The sequence below is a fragment of the Pongo abelii genome, chromosome 4 (genome assembly GCF_028885655.2).
Source record: "Pongo abelii isolate AG06213 chromosome 4, NHGRI_mPonAbe1-v2.0_pri, whole genome shotgun sequence".
NCBI classification, from domain to species: Eukaryota; Metazoa; Chordata; class Mammalia; order Primates; family Hominidae; genus Pongo; species Pongo abelii.
The window spans coordinates 87984075-88003102 of NC_071989.2; the positions used below are offsets into that span (position 1 = coordinate 87984075).

Genomic DNA, 19028 nt, shown 5'->3' on the forward strand with positions numbered 1-19028 from the left:
CACTTATAAAGCAGCCTTACCAAAACACTGAGCCTGTATCAAACCATGCCTCTAGACCTAACTACAAGTTTACAGGAAACATAGTGGGCAGAGAAACATGTTAAAAGATACAATGGGGAGGATGTATGCAAAAAAGAAAAATCTAGATATTGTCAATTTTACAGGCCGAAAGACACAACTTTTTTCAAAAATAAATTGCTAGGAACAAAAAAGAAACAGGAAACATTATTACACATGAACTAATCTCGGTATGTGGATCTTATTTGGATTTTGATTCATTTAAACCGTTAAAATTATGGCATTTATGAAACAATTAGAAATATGAATACCAGTACCTAAATATCTGATAATATTGAAGAATTATTATTAAATTTTTTCAGAAATGATTATGGTATTATTATTAGATTTTTGTGAAGAGTTCTTTTCTTTTCTTTCTTTCTTTTTTTCTTTTTCTTTTTTTTTTTTTGAAACAGAGTGTTGCTCTGTTCCCCAGGCTGGATCTCACTTACTTCAACCTCTGCCTCCTGGGTTCAAGCGATTTTCCTGCCTCAGCCTCCCAAGTAGCTGGGATTACAGGCACGCACCACCACGCCCAGCTATTTTTTTTTTTTTTTTTTTTTTTTTGTATTTTTAGTAGAGCGGGGTTTTGCCACATTGGCCAGGCTGATCTTGAACTCCTGACCTCAGGTTATCTCCCTGCCTTGGCCTCCCAAAGTGCTGGGATTACAGGCATGAGCCACTGCCCCCAGGCGGAGTTATTTTCTTTTGCAAATATATATTGAAATATTTATGGATGAAATAATATAACATATGGCATTTGCTTTCAAATCATATGGGTGTGTAATGGAATAGATGAAACTAGGTTGTCCATATTGAAGCTGGATTATGGGATTGGCTACGAGGGGATTGATTGCATTATTTCTACTTTGTAGGTTTTCTACTTATCTTTTAAATATACATGTAGAAAAATTTAGAGATAAAATATATAATAAATGAGCTTTGCCTCAAGATAATCTAATTGTGGGGGAGAGGGGATAAAATGGGTGGGTGTATAGATAAAAATAAGATCTGTGACCATGAATATAGAGTAATTCACTTGCAAAGGAAAAACATGCTAGGAAACAATGCTGTTGCAGATAGTCTCATTGAAGCACTATCTCAGTGTATCAATCAGAATAGCCAGCCACAAATCTCAGGGGCATAACACAAAGTTCCAGTTTATCTTCAAGGATAGACTGAATTATGCTGTGGTACTAAAGCACTCTCAAAATCCCAGGGCACAAAACAACAAGGTTTTTTTTTCTTCCTCTAGATGTGTTCTGTTCATTGAAATCCCACAGAGACTCAGGCTGATGGAGCAGTCACAGTATCAAATCTTGTCTATTGTTATGCCAGAGGGAAAGTAGGCTCAGGAGGATCTCACATTGGTGAGTAAAGAATTCAGTCCAGAAATGACATGTCATTTCTGCTCACAATTTATTTGCCTGAATCAGTCACATGGCCCTATTTAACCTCAAGGGGGCCAGGAAGTACACTGCCATCATATGACCAGAAGAAAGAAGAACTGAAAATATTTGGCAAATAATTTGATGAGAGACCCTGTGTCATGATGTTGAAGCTGTATCATACTTGAGCCTTGGGAATGACTGTTTCTTGTTGCCACCTGTAAGGCAGCAACCAGACACAAGTGCTCATTCATCCTTTTGGTTTATTTGTGGCTTGTGATACACAGTCATGCAATATACTGTATGCAGAGATTGCATCATAAATGTGAGGTAATAGGTTGACTTAATTATGAATTTAGCAATACTTTTAAAAAGAAAGAGTTCAATTATTCAAGTTGTTTTTTTTTCTCAGAAAGAAGAGGGGAATCACTCATGATTTACCATCCAAAGATAATCACAGTTAATATTTTAGTGGATTTCTTTCCAAACTTTTCTTTGCATTTAAAAAAAATTAGTTCTCATGATCATCAAAACTGTAAGCATTTTTTTCATTAGTGACTGTCATATTGTGCTGCTATAACAAAATACCTGAGACTGGGCAATTTACGAAAAACAGAAACTTATTTTCTTGCAGTTCTGGAGGCTGGGAAGTCCAAAATCAAGGTGTAAGGAGGTTTGGTGTCTGGGAAGATTTGTTCTTTCTATATAGTGCTGTTTTGGTGTCCTCACATGGAAGAGTGGAAGAGAGTGAACCCAAGTGCATTTCATAGTCCATTTTCATGCTGCTAATAAAGACATACCCAAGACTGGGAAGAAAAAGAGGTTTAATTGAACTTATACTTCCACATGGCTGAGGAGGCTTCAGAATCATGGTGGGAGGTGAAAGGCACTTCTTACATGGCAGTGACAGGAGAAAATGAGGAAGAAGCAAAAGCAGAAACCCCTGATAAACCCATATCACACCTCAAGAGACTTATTCACTATCATGAGAATAGCATGGAAAAGACTGGCCCCATGATTCAATTACCTCCCCCTGAGTCCCTCCCACGATGTGTGGCAATTCTGGGAGATGCAATTCAAGTACACCCAAACCATATCACCAAGCCCTTTTATTTATTTTTTATTTTTTAATTTTCTTTTTGAGACAGGGTCTTGCTCTGTTACCCAGACTACAGTGCAGTTGTGTGATCACAGCTCACTGCATGCAGGTCTTGACCTCCCAGGCTCAAGCAATCTTTCTGCCCTAGCCTCCCTAGCTGGGACCACAGGCACACGCCACCATGCCTGGCTAATTTAACAAAAACATGTTTTATAGAGATGGGGTTTCCTTATGTCACCCAGGCTCCAAGCCCTTTTATAATGGTCCTAATCCTGTCCATGAAGGCTATGCCCTCATCATGACTTAATTATTTCCTGAAGGCCCCACATCTTAATACTATCATATTGGCCATTAAATTCCAATACATGAATTTTGGAGAACATAGTCAATCAATAGCAGTGACATTGCTCCAAACAGCTGATCTTATTAATGGCCATGGACCAGCAGATAATTTTAACAAAGGTCTTATCTTCTTTGAAAAAGTTTAAAATTCCTTTTTCTTGAAATATGAGTGTTTTAACATGGTTACATAGCACTTAAATACCAGCAGTTAACTAATAGTTCCAGGTCACATTTTGTGCTTTGGGGCAAAGAATCCCTAGTGTAAAATTGCTTGTTAGCATAAGACCAGCCAAGAAACAGGAAAGAAATGAAAAATTGCAATGCTGCAGTTGAGTTTAATTTTCTTTTGATATTTTCTTTACCCAGGTTACTTATGAAAAGGAAATAGTTTTGGGAGTTCATATTATTGTGGAATTTAAGCCTCTTAAAATCATCAGGATACCTGTTTCTCTTGAAAATAATAAAAACTGCAGTGGCTCACGCCTTGTAATCCCAGCACTTTGGGAGGCAACGGTGGAAAGATCACTTGAAACCAGGAGTTTGAGACCAGTCTTGGCAACGCAATGAGACATTCCCACCACCCCTCACCCCCTCCCACCGTCTCTAGAAAAACATTTTAAAATCAGCTGGATGTGGTGGTAAGCACCTGTAGTTCCAGCTACTTGTGGAGCAGAGGTGGGAGGATCACTTGAGTCCAGGAGTTTGAGGCTGCAGTGAGCTATGACTGGGCTACTGTACTCCAGCCTGGGTGACAGAGTGAGAGCTTGTCTAATAATAATAATAATAATAACTGTAGATTATTCAATCATGGCTGGTTGGTCTACGGAATAAATTGCCCAGACATGTTACATTTGGGATGATTTCCTCAAATGCAGAAACCACTGTTATAAACTGAGCTCTTTAGAGGTCAAAGCTGATACATGGAATTTTTTAGCAATTATGATCCAAACTTGGCAAGGATTCATTTTCGTTAATATTTGATTTGACACTGAATTTGATATGCAGATTTCTTTTTCATTTCAATCAACAAAGGAATTCATGGAAAATTTAATTGACCAAGAATCTACACAAAGATCTTGTAACTTTATCATCTGCCATCAGTCTCTCAAATATCTGTTAGTAAATAAAAGAATGATACAGTGGATTGTGAACTTATTCATGGCAAAAAACATGAATTATTCACCTTTCTTCCAACTCCTAGCATAATGCACTGCACAGCAGAAGAAACACCCATAAACAAATAAAGGTAATACAGAGTGCAATTTCATTTGTGTGTGAAAGGCATTTGAGTTTTTAGTAGCTTGTTGATTTTCCTTATTACTCAGTTCCAAAGCCAAAAACTAAGCCACATTTCTTGTATTTAGTGTGATAAAGTAACGTGAATCTACAAAGTAACATAGCTACATGTTACAAAATAACATGAAGCCACTAGCTAACATAGCTACAATTGTTGAATCTGTTAACAAAATAATATAATCAATATATTATAAAATAACAATTGGTTTTAAAAAATAATTTAAGGTTCATGCCATACCGACCATTTCTTTTTGCTTATTGAATATATATGTAGAGAGGGGTTCGACCAGGTTAATTGAATAAGCTTTCATTTATTATAATGGTTAAGGAAATCACCTTAATATAATAAAACACAATTTAATTCTAAAAATTCATGTAACTTTATCTCTATTTTCTTTGTCAATTCAAAAGCACTGCAAGATCTTGCAATGACTGCATGATCAATAGGAAAAACAATGCAATTATGTTTAATAAACTGTCTGGGCTCAGTGGCTCACTCTTCTAATCCCAGCACTTTAGGAGGCCAAGGTTGGTGGATGGCTTGAGCCCAGGAGTTCCAGACCAGCCATGCGCAACATGGCGAAACTCTGCCTCTACAAAAAATACAAAAGTTAGCCAGGTGCAGTAGCATGTGCCTATAGTCCCAGGTATTTGGGAGACTAAGGCAGGAGAAACACTTGAGCCACAGAGGTTGAGGCGGAAGTGAGCCGAGATCGAGCCATTACACTCCAGTCTGGGCAATGGGAGTGAAACCCTGTACCAAACAAAACAAAACAAAACAACAAAACAAAAAATGAATAAGTATTTGTCGAATTAAACACCAGTTATTCCTCTTTTTTACTGTTGATATAGAAAGTTCATAAGATTTATTATGTTTATCAACAAATCATTGCTATGTCATTAATTTATTGTTTGTCATATATTTCTAAAGAACTCAGAAAAAATATTGGTTATTTGAGCTTTTTGACTTTATAACTTTAAGTAAATACAGTTGCTGTATTACATACAAGGATCTACAGCGATTGTCTGAGCACCACAACTAAAACTTTCCTTAGAGAATTGAAAAGCATCTCTCACAAGAACCAATACTAAATTATAGCACTTTGTACAAAAGGAGAATGGGCTGTTGATAGTGTGTTCTTCAGTTTGCTGTTTTGATAAAGGCCTTGACCAGTAAGTGTTGCTGTACTTAACAAAGTAGTTATAACAGCAGGGAGAATTCCTGAACTTCAGGTTTTGTTTATGGATGAGCAACAATGTTCATACTGCGGGAACACCTGGTTTACTTATTAGATAAAGGCTGAGAACAGTAGGTGATCAATAAATGACAGCTATTTATAAAGTGGTTCTTAGTAATAAGTGATGATACGTGTGTCTGGTGCAAGTGAACAATAGGAATGGAGCATTTTTCTGTGCCAGAGTACAACTGACCAGCTGCCTGCTCCATAAAACTGGTCATGGTAGATTTTTTCTCTCTAGTCTAGTTAACTTTGGGTACTGCTTGGTACAAAGTTTAATTTTCATTGGTATAGGGCCTTATGTAGAAGTTCAAAACCCAGTTCTGAATTTCTGAACTCACATTTGTGCCGCTGTGGTCATCAGAAAAAAAAAAAAAGGAACTGTTTACTAGGAATTGGAAGAAATATACTAGCTTTAAACCACTCACTGGCTAAATCAGGGTTTCTCAACCTTGGCACTGTTGATATTTTAGGCTGAAAACTTCTTTGTTGTTGGGGGTTGTCTTATGAATTGCAAGACATTTAGTAGCATCCCTGGCCTATATCTGTTAGATATCAGTGGCATTCTTTCAGTTGTGACAACCAAAAATGCCTCCAGACATTGTCAAACGTCCTCCGGGAGGCAAAATCACCCCTCACCTCCACAGAGAACTATTGGGCTAAAGTAGTAGTCATTGATTTGAACTTTGGTTTGTTGGTTGATTTCATCTATTTTTACTACTTTATAGATCAGAAGTTTTGTGGAACCCAAATTAAATACTCTTCCAAAGCATAATTAGGAAAGGTTATTATAATTCTAAACATCTACTAAAAGTATTGCAATTGCTTTGTTAGCAGATTAAATTTTTAGTAGACATTTGGCATTAAAAGGTAATCAAAGGCTATAAATTTTATATGAACAAACTTATTCTCCTTAAAAAACAAAAACAGAAACAAAAACAAAGCAAATGAGTCTTCATATAGTGACAAACATGTGGAGTGGTCATCAAGTCCCTGTATCTTATTCTCAGTTTAGTAGACTAAGAAATTCAGTTTTAAAATGTATTTGCAAGTAATTGTGCTCCAGGGAACTTATACATGCATTAGCCAAATTCATAGGATACTGATATAACAACATGAATGTAACTGATCAATTTATAAAAAGAAATATAACCATCAAGAATAACAATTGTTAGGCTGGCACAGTGGCTAATGTCTGTAATCCCAGCACTTTGGGAGGCTGACTACCTGATTACCTGAATTTGAATTCTAATTGGGAGGATTGCTTGGGCCCAGAAGTTTGAGACCAGTATAGGCAACATAGTGAAACCTCAGCTCTAAAAAAATAAAAATAAAAATTATCTGGGCATGGTGATGCACGCCTGTGGTCCCAGCTATTCCGGAGGCTGAGGTAGGAGGATCACTTGGGCCCCAGGAGTTGGGGCTGCAGTGAGCCATGATCCAACCACTGCATTTCAGCCTGAGTGATATAGTAAGATCCTGTCAAAAAAAAAAAAAAAAAAAGAATAACAATTATTCATCATTTACAGTCAGTGCTTCAGTTGAGTACTTTATGTGGATTATCTCAATCAATGTATTAGTTCTATTAGCATTTGACTACAGGAGCATCTAAGCTTAGAAAATTTAGGCCACACAACTAATAGGTTATAGAATTAGAATTCAAATTCAGGTAATCAGACTCTAAAGCCCATACTTGAAATGACAGGGAAAATGGATTCTTAGGTTTCCTGGTCAACTTATCACACCTGTTACATTAGAGGTTTTTTTCTTTTTCCCCGGAATATAAAGGTAATATATAGATGTTGTAGAAAATGTAGACTGTCCAGGATAATAACATCTATATTCTAATCAGATAGACATGACTACTGTCAACATTTTGATATACTTTCTTCACTCTTCTACATATATTGTATACTGTAGCTGACCTCATACTACATAGGCAATGTTAAATATTTTTAAATATTTAAAATGTTTTTTCATGAGGTAATTTCCTCAGGTCATTAAAAATTCTTTGTAAACATAACTTTAATAGTTTTAATCCCATATATGCAGTAATTATTTTAACCATTCTCTTAATGGTGGATTTTCGACTTTTATCAATTTACTTACTATGGTTAAGTATCTTTCCACAGAGATCTTCGTCTTCTGGACTATCTCCTTATAACTTCCAAAAGAGAAATGATCAAATTGGGTCATGTGAACACTCATAAGTTTCTTGATATGATTTGACAAATAACTTTCCAAAATCTTTGTCCCAATTTATATCCCTCCCAGGGTGTAAGTGTCCACTTCACTCTTCTGTCACCAATGGAGTTTATTCACATTTTAAACAGATTGGGTAATTACATGCCTGACAACCTCTTTTTTGTCTCTGTTTATTATTAATGACTTTGAATATTGATTGGTAAATTGTGTAGTAGGCATTTAAATTTCATATTTTGTGAACTGACCTTTGTATATACTTTCCCCATTGATCTATTTAAGGTGTTTGTGTCTTTTTTCTATTCTTTTTACCCTCACACTTTAGTATATAAATACTTCTGTCCCCAGTATGCATTTGTATATGTGAGTCTCTGCTACTAGACTGTGGTTCCCCATGGACAGTGGCCCCATTTTATTTTATCTGTGAACAATGCCTAACACATAGTAGGAAAAAGGCATACTGTAGTTTGTAGAATTATTCTTAGGATTAAATGTGATAATGTAAGTGAAGCATCTAACACACTGTCACAAAGCAGATGCTCAATACATACATTACTTTAGGCAATCAAAAGTTTGGCTATTTCATTTTGTTGTTTAGGAAAACCAAGGTTAAAGATTAAGTATCTTTCAAAGATCAGGAACCATAGTTGTAAACTGCAGATTTAAGTTGCGAACCCTGATTCTCAAATCTTTCATCACAAATCACATGTGGCTGGAATACTCGAAAAATTATAATTCTTGCAATTTTTTTTCTTTTTTGAGACGGAGTCTTGCTCTGTCTCCCAGGCTGGAGTGTGCTGGCTCGATCTTGGCTCACTGCGACCTCTGCCTCCTGTGTTCATTCAATGGTCCTGATTGTCCTGCCTCAGCCTCCCAAGTAGCTGGGATTACAGGCGTCCGCCACCACACCCAGCTAATTTTTGTATTTTTAGTAGAGACGGAGTTTCACCATGTTGGCCAGATTGGTCTCGAACTCCTGACCTCAGGTGATCCGCCTGCCTCGGCCTCCCAAAGTGCTGGGGTTATAGGTGTGAGCCACTGTGCCCGGCCAATTCTTGCAATTTTTGAAAGATCAGTATGAACTGTGAGCTGTTTAACCTTTGAGGCACTGCTTTTTCCCTGTATCTGTCTGTATCTGATCCCACATGTATGTCTCTTCCCTTGTTTTTATTTTTTATTTTTTTAGAGACACGGTCTGGTTCTGTTGCTCAGGCTGGAATGCAGTGTTGCCATCAGAGCTCACTGCAGCCTTGACCTCCTGGGCTTAAGTGATCCTCCCACTTCAGACTCCCAGCCAGTAGCTGGGACTACAGGCACGCGCCAACACGCCTGGCTGATTTTTTCATTTTCATTTTTAGTAGAGACAGGGTCTTGCTATGTTGCCCAGGACCGTCTGGAACTCTTGACTTCAAGCGATCCTCCCGCCTCGGCCTCCCAAAATGCTGGGATTACAGGCGTGAGCCACCGCGCCGGGTCTCTCATTTAAATTTATAGGAAACTTGTGGTAAAAATAGCAAAACTCAACAAGCAAATATACATCAAGTGAGTGACATTTTATTTCTCCATCAGATAAGTCAGCTTTTGCTTTTAGACAGGGAGACAGCTGTTCTACTGGCCGCTTTAAAAAAAAATGCAGAACTAACGCAGCGAAGGGAAGGAAAGGGTGGCTGGGAATGTCCAGTCAGCTGGAGGGGCTTGGAGCTCAGGGTTGGCTGGGAGCATTTTTATTGCTGCCAGGAGGAGGAAGGGGAAGCGGGGGAGGCGGGGGGGCAGCGTGTTGTAAAATCAGTTTGAAGTAAACAAAAAGTTATGTTTTCCGAGGGGCCAGCAGCGCGGAGAGCAGGCCTAGCCCGCTGCCGGGAAGGCGGGTCTGTCCAGTAGAGACCGGAACGCCGCGCAAGCTCAGCAAAGGGCTAAGGCTGAGGCCGGGGAAGCTGCCTCTAGGTTAGCGAAGGGTAAAGGAAGTCAGACACTGACGCGAGTGGCCTCCCGATTCCGCAGTCGAGTGCAAAACCGAGTCCCGACCTAAGGCCGAATCATCAGGCGTCCCCGTCACCCTACAGCCCACTCAGGCACTTCCGGTAAGAAGTATAGCGCCCCTGGCTCGGAACCTGCGTCGTAGTGCGCAAGCGCTCCGGGCCTGGAGACGGCCGCGGATGCCCAGGGAGGGGGCGCGTGAGCCGAAGAGGAAAGCCTCCTTTGCGCCTGCGCTCTCTGCGCTGCCCGGGGGCGGGGCGGGGAAAGAAACCCTGAGCCGGGGTCTGGCACTCCCAGGACTCCCGGCCGGGGTCGCTCTTCGCTCCTCAGCGCGACGTCGTGTCGAGTTCCCAAAAAGCTCCGCAGGGGCTGTGGGGAGGTAAGAGCCCCCCGTGACCGGTCGTCTCGGCCTCCCCTCAGCCCTGCTGTTCCCACAGAGGGGGCGGGGTGACCGCTGGACCCGCCGACCTGGGCGCTGGGTCTGGCCCTCTTCCTCTGGGGACAGAGCCTGGGCCCCGACCGATTCCTTTTCCGAGCCCCCGGAGCTGGCCGGGGAACCCTGGCCCTCCAATCTGATGTCCCATCCTGGAGCCTGAAGGGCCAGACCGGACTGGACCGGGAGGGCAATCACGGCGGCTGTTTGCCCGGTTCTACCCTCCCGGGCCGCCGGAGTGGCCGGCGCTCCTGGGGGAGAGACCCCAGCGGACGGAAGGAGAAGGGCCCCGGCGCCGCCGTCCCGCCTGGGGAGGGGCTGCGACTGCGGAGGGGACTGTGGTTCTTCAGGAGTGGCAGAGGCTCGGTCCTCGCAGAGGAGTCTCATCGCTGCCGGTGCTCTCGCACTGCCCATTCCCGCACCCATGCATTTTCTCTTGGTTAGAGACCAGCAGGATGCAGTGGCCGTCTTTCCCGCTGCCTTTCCTTTGGTACTTTTGAGAACTCCAAAGGAGGACCTTATTTTTAACTCTTATTTGTACTACCGTGATTGCAAATATTATGTTCCAGACTAAGGATGTTCTTTCTTGTTAGTTTGACTTGTATGGAAACCAGTCCATACATTTGATATTAAGTTAATCTTTTCAATTCAAAAAATAGGCACTTTGTTGATTCAATCAGATTCCTCCGTTTATTCACTTGAGCTTGTCGTCTCTTGAGTTGGCAGGAGTTTAATGGTTTAATCCAGTAGAACTATATATAATTTTTCGCCTAATTTCTTCCTTTTTTTCCTCTCCTGGTTATTAAACTGCATGCTTAGCGGCAAAAATTGAAAAAATAGAATAAAGAATAAGGAAAAATGATCAATCATAATTCCACCATGTAATAGTAATCAGTTACTTATAATATTTTGACTTTTTTCCTTTGAGTCTTTTTTTCCCCTGTGCATTTTCTTGAGATGAGATTTTATATCATTGGATTGTCTGCTTTCCTTGATTTAAATTACGTTGTAAGCATTTCCCCATGTTGTTAAAAAGCTTCCTAAAAATGACTTCTTGATTATACATAAGCAAAGTATCTTTTGAAACAGTTATATTACAGATAAAGCCAAATTCCCATTAATTATCCTCAATCATAATGTTACATGATAGAATAGTGCTACAGTTCATTTAACATTATGATTGGGGATAATTACGCTTAAAAATTATTGAGGACCAATAGAGTTTTTGGTTCCTAATGCTGCAGTATATTTACCATTTTGGAAATTAAAACTCAGAAAATTGAAAATGTTTTATTCATTTAAAAATCACAGACTCATGTATTAAATAATTTTTTAGTGAAAAGTAACTATTTTCTAAAACAAAACTTAGAGGAGGAGCGTGGCGTTGTTTCAAATTTTTGCAAATCACTTTAATGTCTGGCATTATAGAAGACAGCTGGATTTTCATATTTGCTTCTGTTCAGTCTGTTGTGCTATCTGGTATAGGTTGAAGCGTATGAAGAAAACACCAGCCTTGAACAGATATGTAGCAGGAAAAGCGAGGATCTTACAAGCCTGCTGAAAGGCTCCTGGGGACATCCAGGGGTCCTGAGACCACAGTTTGAGAAAGCTGGTTTTACCATTTTTGGATTGGTGGGCTGTTAGGTTGTTTAAAATTTTACACTGTTACAACCCTTACAACAGTGAAAGTTCTTTGTGATGTTTTCTGGTGTATGCGTGCTAGTGTTTTTCTGTAAGTAGAATTGCTAGGTCATAGAGTTTTGCTTTTTTTTTTGAGTTTGTTAAACACATTACTTTTGATGCCTGTATAATTTTCTTTTGTGCACTAATGTTGGTGTTTAGATTGTTTCAACTAATAATTTAGTGAAATATCTTTGCATGTTTTTAGTTGTTTTGAATTATTTTCTTTTTGAGGTGGCTGGGGGGAGTCCAGTAAAAACCAGACAACTGCCAGATACATTCTAAGAGAGCTTTAACACATGGATTCTTTTCTAAAATTTCTAAAAAGATAATTGTTAGATCAAATATTAGGAATCTTTTTCAGGCTATTGATACATATTGTCACATTGTTTTCATGGGAGATAGTACCAGTTTATTTCCTGTCAGCAGTGTCTGACATGCTTTAAAAAAAAAAATCACACCGTTACCAACATCGAGTACTTTTATTATTTTAAAAAATTGTTTCAATTTAGCAGGCAATAAATGGTATATGTTCTAATTCTCATTACTTTGATAGTGCACTGAATATTTTTTCATAATCTTACTAGTTTGTTGATGTTATTTGCCCGTTTATAGTCCAGTGTCCAAGTGTTTTTCTAACACATTTTTATCTTCTTAAATATATTGTAAGGAAATGTGCTGTACTTTGTTTGTTTGTTTTTTGAGACAGAGTCTCGCTCTTTCGCCAGGCTGGCGTGCAGCGGCGTGATCTCGGCTCACTGCAACCTCCGCCTCCCGGGTTCAAGCAATTCTCCTGCCTTAGCCTCCTGAGTAGCTGGGACTACAGGCACGCACCCCTATGCCCAGCTAATTTTTGTATTTTTAGTAGAGACAGGGTTTCACCATGTTGGCCAGGATAGTCTTGATCTCCTGACCTTGTGATCTGCCTGCCTCGGCTTCCCAAAGTGCTGGGATTGCAGGTACGAGCCACCTCACCCGACCTTAGGAAATGTGCTGTACTTTTTTTAAAGGGAAACAACAAAATTATGTTTTCTCTGTTTACAAGAGCACATGCCTTTTTTTTTTTTAATTTATTTTATTTTTATTTATTTATTTTTTTGAGATGGAGTCTCGCTGTGTCGCCAGGCTGGAGTGCAGTGGCACCATCTCGGCGCACTGCAACCTCCGCCTCCTGGGGTTCAAGCGATTCTCCTGCTTTAGCCTTCCAAGTAGCTGGGACTACAGGCCCGTGCCACCACGCCCAGCTAATTTTTTTTTTTTTTGTATTTTTAGTAGAGATGGGGTTTCACCGTGTTGGCCAGGATGATCTCGATCTCTTGACCTTGTGATCTGCCCGCCTCAGCCTCGCAAAGTGCTGGAATTACAGGCGTGAGCCACCACGCTGGCCAAGTACATGCTTATAAAAAAAAGTAAAATAGTATGAAGACATATCATGTAGCTCTGAAAGGCTTACATAATCCCATTCCTAGATTTATAGTATTACTAACATCATTAATGTTTGTTCCTTCATATTTTTTTTACTATGCGTTTGTTAATTTTTTACAACATTTGTAAAAATAGGTTTGCACTATGCCTAAAGTTTTGCGATTTGATTTTCTTTCATTTAACATTTTATGTTGGATATTTTTCTACTGAAGTACATATAACTGGGCAAAGTTTTATCCTGGATGGTTTTAGGAACATGAATTGTGATCTTTAGTTATCTGATAACAGGCGCTTGTGCTCTTCTAAATATATTCTCTTCCTAGGTGATCTCATCCATTAACAGCTGTGTGTTGCCAATTCCCAAATCTTTATCTATCTCAGACTTCTCTCCTGCATTCCAGATTCTTATATTCAACTGCCTTTTGGATATCTCTCCCAGGATGTTCTCAAGGTACTTCAAACAGTCCAAACGTGAACTCATGTTTTCCCTTAATCCTGCTCCTCTTTGTATTGCCTGTCATGGTCAGTGGCACCACCATCTACCCTAGCCACTCATGGTGGAAACCTGGCACTAATCCAGCTTTCTCCCTTGTTTTCAGTCTCCACAACTTCTCATTATTTTGCCTCTTTTATTTCATTTTATTATTTTTATTTGAGACAGGATCTCACTCTGTTGTCCAGGCTGGTCACAAATTCCTGGGCTCAAGCTAATCCTCCCACCTCAGGCTCTGGAGTAGCTGAGACCACAGGCGGGCATCACCATGCCTGGCTCATTTTAGCCACCTTTATATCTGTTTCCTTTTTTTCTCCACTGCATTATCTCAGCTCAGGCCTTCATCTCTTACCTTAACCATTTTAGGTGTCTCCTTACTATTGGTTTTGTTGGTTTTCTGGTTAATCTTCCATGTTACTGCCAATTTTTGTAATCATGAAGAGATTTTTAAAAACCATTTTATTGTAAATATTATGAAGATTTTTTCTTAAATTTAAAAATACATAAATAGCCAAGTGAGTAAAAATACTACCTAGAATAAGTTATATGTATACATAAATAAACCTATTTTAAAAGGGAGTATATCTTATATTTCTTTTATGTCTTCTACTGAATATGGTAGATTATTGGCACAAAAAGTACATACTGATTGATTGAAATGGGAAATATACACAGCTTAATGAGATTTCATGTTAAAACATTTCAGTATACCGTATTTGCATTGTCATATCATACCTTTTACAAATTATATTATCTTTTTTATGTCTTTCTTGGCACCTGAAATAACATAGTGCTTAGTAGAGCGTTGCTATATAGATAGGAATGTTTTGTAAATATATATTATTTAATGAATTCCATAATTTATTTCTAAAAAATTCTCTGGCTTTTGCTAATAAGAAACTATTTCTAGACGTTTCAGTTTCTGTGCTTAATTTGTTAAATACATCCTATATTCAGAGTTCCGTTACTACTACTTTTTACTATTATGTTTATTTTAAATTTAATGTTTATATTTATCGAAGGGATACCTGTACATAAACAGTCAAATAATACTTCAAGGATTATAATGAAAAACTGTCTGGGTGTGGTGGCTCACGCCTGTAATCCCAGCACTTTGGGAGGCTGAAGCAAGAGGATCACATCAGCCCAGGAGTTTGAGACCATTCTGGGCAACATAGTGAGACCTTGTCTCCACAAAAAATAAACAAAATTAGCTGGGTTGTGGGGCACGCACCTGTTGTTCCATTTACTTGGAAGGCTGAGGTGGGAGGATTGCTTGAGCCCAGCACATGGAGGCTATAGTGAGCTAATCTCGTGCCACTGCAGTCCAACTTGCGCAACAGAGTGAGACCCTGTCTCAAACAAGAAAAGAGGGCTGGGCACGGTGGCTAATGCCTGTAATCCCAGCACTTTGGGAGGCTGAGGCAGGCGGATCACCTGAGGTCGAGAGTTTGAGATCAGCCTGACCAATATGGAGAAACCCCATCTCTACTAAAAATACAAAATTAGCCGGGCATGGTGGCGCATGCCTGTAATCCCAGCTACTTGGGAGGCTGAGGCAGGAGAATCTCTTGAACCTGGGAGGCAGAGGTTGCAGTGAGCTGAGATCGCGCTATTGCACTCCAGCCTGGGCAACAAGACCAAAACTTCATCTCAAAAAAAAAAGAAAAAAAAAAAGAGAAAAACAACAATCTTCTGCCCCAGTCCTTCTCACCCCTGAATCCCACTCTCCAGAAGCAGTCTTTCTTAATCAGTGCTTTCTGTCTGAATCACTGAACAAGAAAAATGATTTGAGCAACTGTTTTCTTAATTCTCCCAAGGAGGGTAGGTAGCTAATAATATGATGGATGCATAGGAGAGAAGTTAGTTTATTACATAAAATGGAAGCCTTAGGGCATTAAAGATTAATTCTCTCGCCGAACCTTAATTGAGAAAGGCTGCTCCAGAGTCAGTGACTTCAATTCCTTATCACTTCCAGTTTTTTAAAATGACATATTTAGATATATGGCGATATCCCCTCCCCATTCCCATCCTAATGTAATTTGAGGTACAGTTTACTCATTTCCTATTACAGAAAATGGGAGTTTAGGTTTTTTGCACCAACTCCTACCTTTAAACACTGCATTTCACTTCCCCTCTCCCCTCCATATTCCCAAATTAGTCATATGTTAACTTTTAGTTATTTGGTGTTTACCTCATTTTAACTATGTAAATATTGTATGTAGCTGAATGAGGTAAGTGTGAGGTTATTTCCTTTCTTGTATAATTTTTGTTTTTTCCTAGTTAATAATTATCTAAATTCTTTTGTACATGTACCTTTTATATTTCTTTATAAATATGTTTTATATCTTTTTAATGTGTCTTTTGTATTCTTTATTTGATTTATTAATCTCTTGAACCAGATACATCAGTCTCCTCTTAGTAGATTCAAACACATCTGATAATCTGTTTTGCAACATCTTTCCTGCCTCCATCTTGATGGGTTGCTCTCTAGGCCGGTTGCACAACTCTCTTCCTGGACTGCCCTTTTACAGTCATCTGTGAATTGCATTTGTCTCTTCTGTGTGGGTAGCCTCTTTTTACTGGATTTCAGGTCTTCCTTTTTCTTGGTGACTCCCTTATATTGGCAGAGTATGTCTTTGAGTAGCTTCCTGAGAGAGACTGAATGGGATGCACATATTTTGGGTTCTTGCATAGTCAACCATTTTTTTATTTAACCCTCACATTTATGATAACCAGTCCTTTGATTGTAACCTGTTATATCTCTTTGGAAGCATTTATATTTATTTAACAAGTATGTATTGAGCACATTTTATGTGCCGGGCACTGGTCAAGACATTTTGAATATATAGGTGAACAAAAATACAAGATTCATGTCCTTATAGAGCTTAAATTCAGGGAGGGAGGAGTTGTTCAACAGCAAATATAATAAATAAATTATACAAAACATTGGGAGTTTGTAAAGTAAATAACTGCTTTAGAAAAGAGAAAAAAGAGCAGGCTGGGGTGGGAAGTTCAGGAATGTTGGGGAAAGGAGAGGTAGGGGATGCAGACTGTATTATTAAATGGGGTGATCTTCCCTTCAACCATTCAGGTATTCTGAAATTTCACAATGATGTTGGTTGGTAAGAGTTTTTCATTCATGTGTTGTGCCCCAAATGGGCCCTTTCCATTTGGAGACGTTATCCATGGTTTATTTGACAATTTCTTCTTTCCCTCCCTTCCTTCTTTCTGGACTTTTTTTTATTAGAATATTAAACCTCATTAGATTGATTCTCTGATTTCTAATATTTTCTCACCTGTTTTCCATCCCTTTCTTTCTGTTCTGTTTTCTAGGATATTTTCTCAACTTTATTTTCTAACACCTTGATTGCATTTTTAAAAATAAACATTTTATTTTGGAACAGTTTTAGATTTACAGAATTATTGCAGACAGTATAGAGTTCCTATATACTCCACACCCAGTTTATTATTAACATCTTAGATTAATATGGTACATTTGTTATAATTAGTGAACTAGTATTGATACATTATTAACTAAAGGCTATACTTTATTCACATTTCCTCATTTTTCCTCTAATATGCTTTTTCTGTTCCAGGATCCCATCCAAGATACCACATTACATTGAGTAGTCCTGTCTCCTTAGGCACCTCTTGATTGTGATAGTTCTCAGACATTCCTTGTTTTTGATGCTCTTGAAAGTTTTAAGGATTACTGCTCAGATGTTTTGTAGAATGTCATTTGGGATTTGTCTCATGTTTTTCTCATTATTATATTGGGGTAATGTGTTTTGGAGAGAAAGACAACAGAGATAAAGTACAATTTTCATCAATACATACTGCCAGTGTGACTTGCCACTTTTCTTTTTTTTTTTGAGATGGAGTCTCCCTCTATCGCCCAGGCTGGAGTGCAGTGGTGCGATCTCAGCTCACTGCAACCTCTGCCTACCGGGTTCAAGCGATTCTCCTGCCTCAGCCTCTTGAGTAGCTGGGATTACAAACATGTGCCACCACACCTGGCTAATTTTTGTATTTTTAGTAGAGACGGGGTTTCGCCATGTTGGTTAGGCTGGTCTCCAACTCTTGACCTTGTGATCCGCCCGCCTCGGCCTCCCAAAGTGCTGGGATTACAGGCGAGAGCCACCACGCCTGGCCAACTTGCCGCTTTTAATGTTAACCTTGATCACTTGACTTGAGGTAGTGTTTGTTAGGTTTCTTCACTTTGAAGTTCGTATTTTCTTTTTTTCTCCCTTTCTGTATTCTTTAGTAGAAAGTCACTGTGCGCTGCACACTTAAGGAATGGGGAGTTCTACTTCCTTGAGAGCAAAGAATCTAAATAAATTATTTGGAATTTTTTTTTTTTTTTTGCATGGGAGATTTGTCTTTTCCCCAATTATTTATTCAATCATTTGCTTACGTCAGTATGAACACACAGTTTTTTTTTTTTTTTTTTTTGAGACGAAGTCTCGCTGTGTTGCCCAGGCTGGAGTGCAGTGGCGTGATCTCGGCTCACTGCAACCTCCGCCTCCTGGGTTCAAGCGATTCTCCTGCCTCAGCCTCACAAGTAGCAGGGATTATAGGCACACACCACCATGCCCAGCTAATTTTTGTGTTTTTAGTAGAGACGGGGTTTCACCATGTTGGCCAGGATGGTCTCGATCTCTTGACCTCGGGTGATCGCCTGCCTCGGCCTCCCAAAGTGCTGGGATTACAGGCGAGAGACACTGCGACCAGCCGATTTTTTTTTTTTTTTTTTTTTTAATGTGTTGGGTTATACTTCAGTACTGCTCTTTTATTTTGTCCCAGCTTTGGCCTTTGGGAGCTCTTTCACTTGGGTCTTGTATCTCTTTGACATATTCCCATTGTTGTATGTGTGTACATCAACTTTTACTTTCTGGCATTACAAGATGCTCTGTGCTCATTTTGTTTATTTCCTGCCCTAGTTTTAGAAGCAGCCATTTTTCCAAGGAGACTTGGTTCCTTTTGTTGGAGAATTTTATTAGAAACCAAGATCTGGGTGCTAAGTATGTTCGTTGCCCCTGGGATGTTATTGCTTCTAGGCCCTCTAAGCTGTCAAACACAAAGAGATATGTTAGTATATGTGTTTATACTAACCTGTATTACACATATCTGTAAATATTTCTATGTGTGACCATTGGTATCCGTATTAAGCTAAACATGAATTTATATTGATATCTTCAGTTCAAATCCATTACCATATAGATTATTTTATCTTCCTCCCCTGCCATAACCTCCTCCTTCAACAGGGAGAAACTTGGCTTCCACGATCAGTCGTCCATTTACTTACTTGTTCAATTTCAGTATACAGGTATAGTGATTTCAGAATTGTTAACCTGTACCACCATGGAAAACAACTTTATCAACTAGGGTAGAGTGC

At 39.2% G+C, this 19028-nt stretch overlaps 1 protein-coding gene across 4 annotated transcripts in view; it reads left to right on the forward strand.

Annotated features, from left to right (window-relative positions):
* The first annotated feature begins 9574 nt into the window (after nt 1-9574).
* ZFYVE16 (zinc finger FYVE-type containing 16) overlaps nt 9575-19028 on the forward strand; it is a 71193-nt gene continuing 61739 nt past the window's right edge. Inside the window, exons 1-2 of one of the 4 annotated variants that reach the window (XM_024246882.3) lie at nt 9860-9978; nt 13461-13588. The gene's annotated coding sequence lies outside the window, so the exon portion shown is untranslated. Of the gene's footprint in view, nt 9704-9814; nt 9979-13460; nt 13589-19028 lie in introns of those variants that run through there. The other 3 variants (XM_009240858.4, XM_002815701.5, XM_054555676.2) reach the window with 3 other exon arrangements.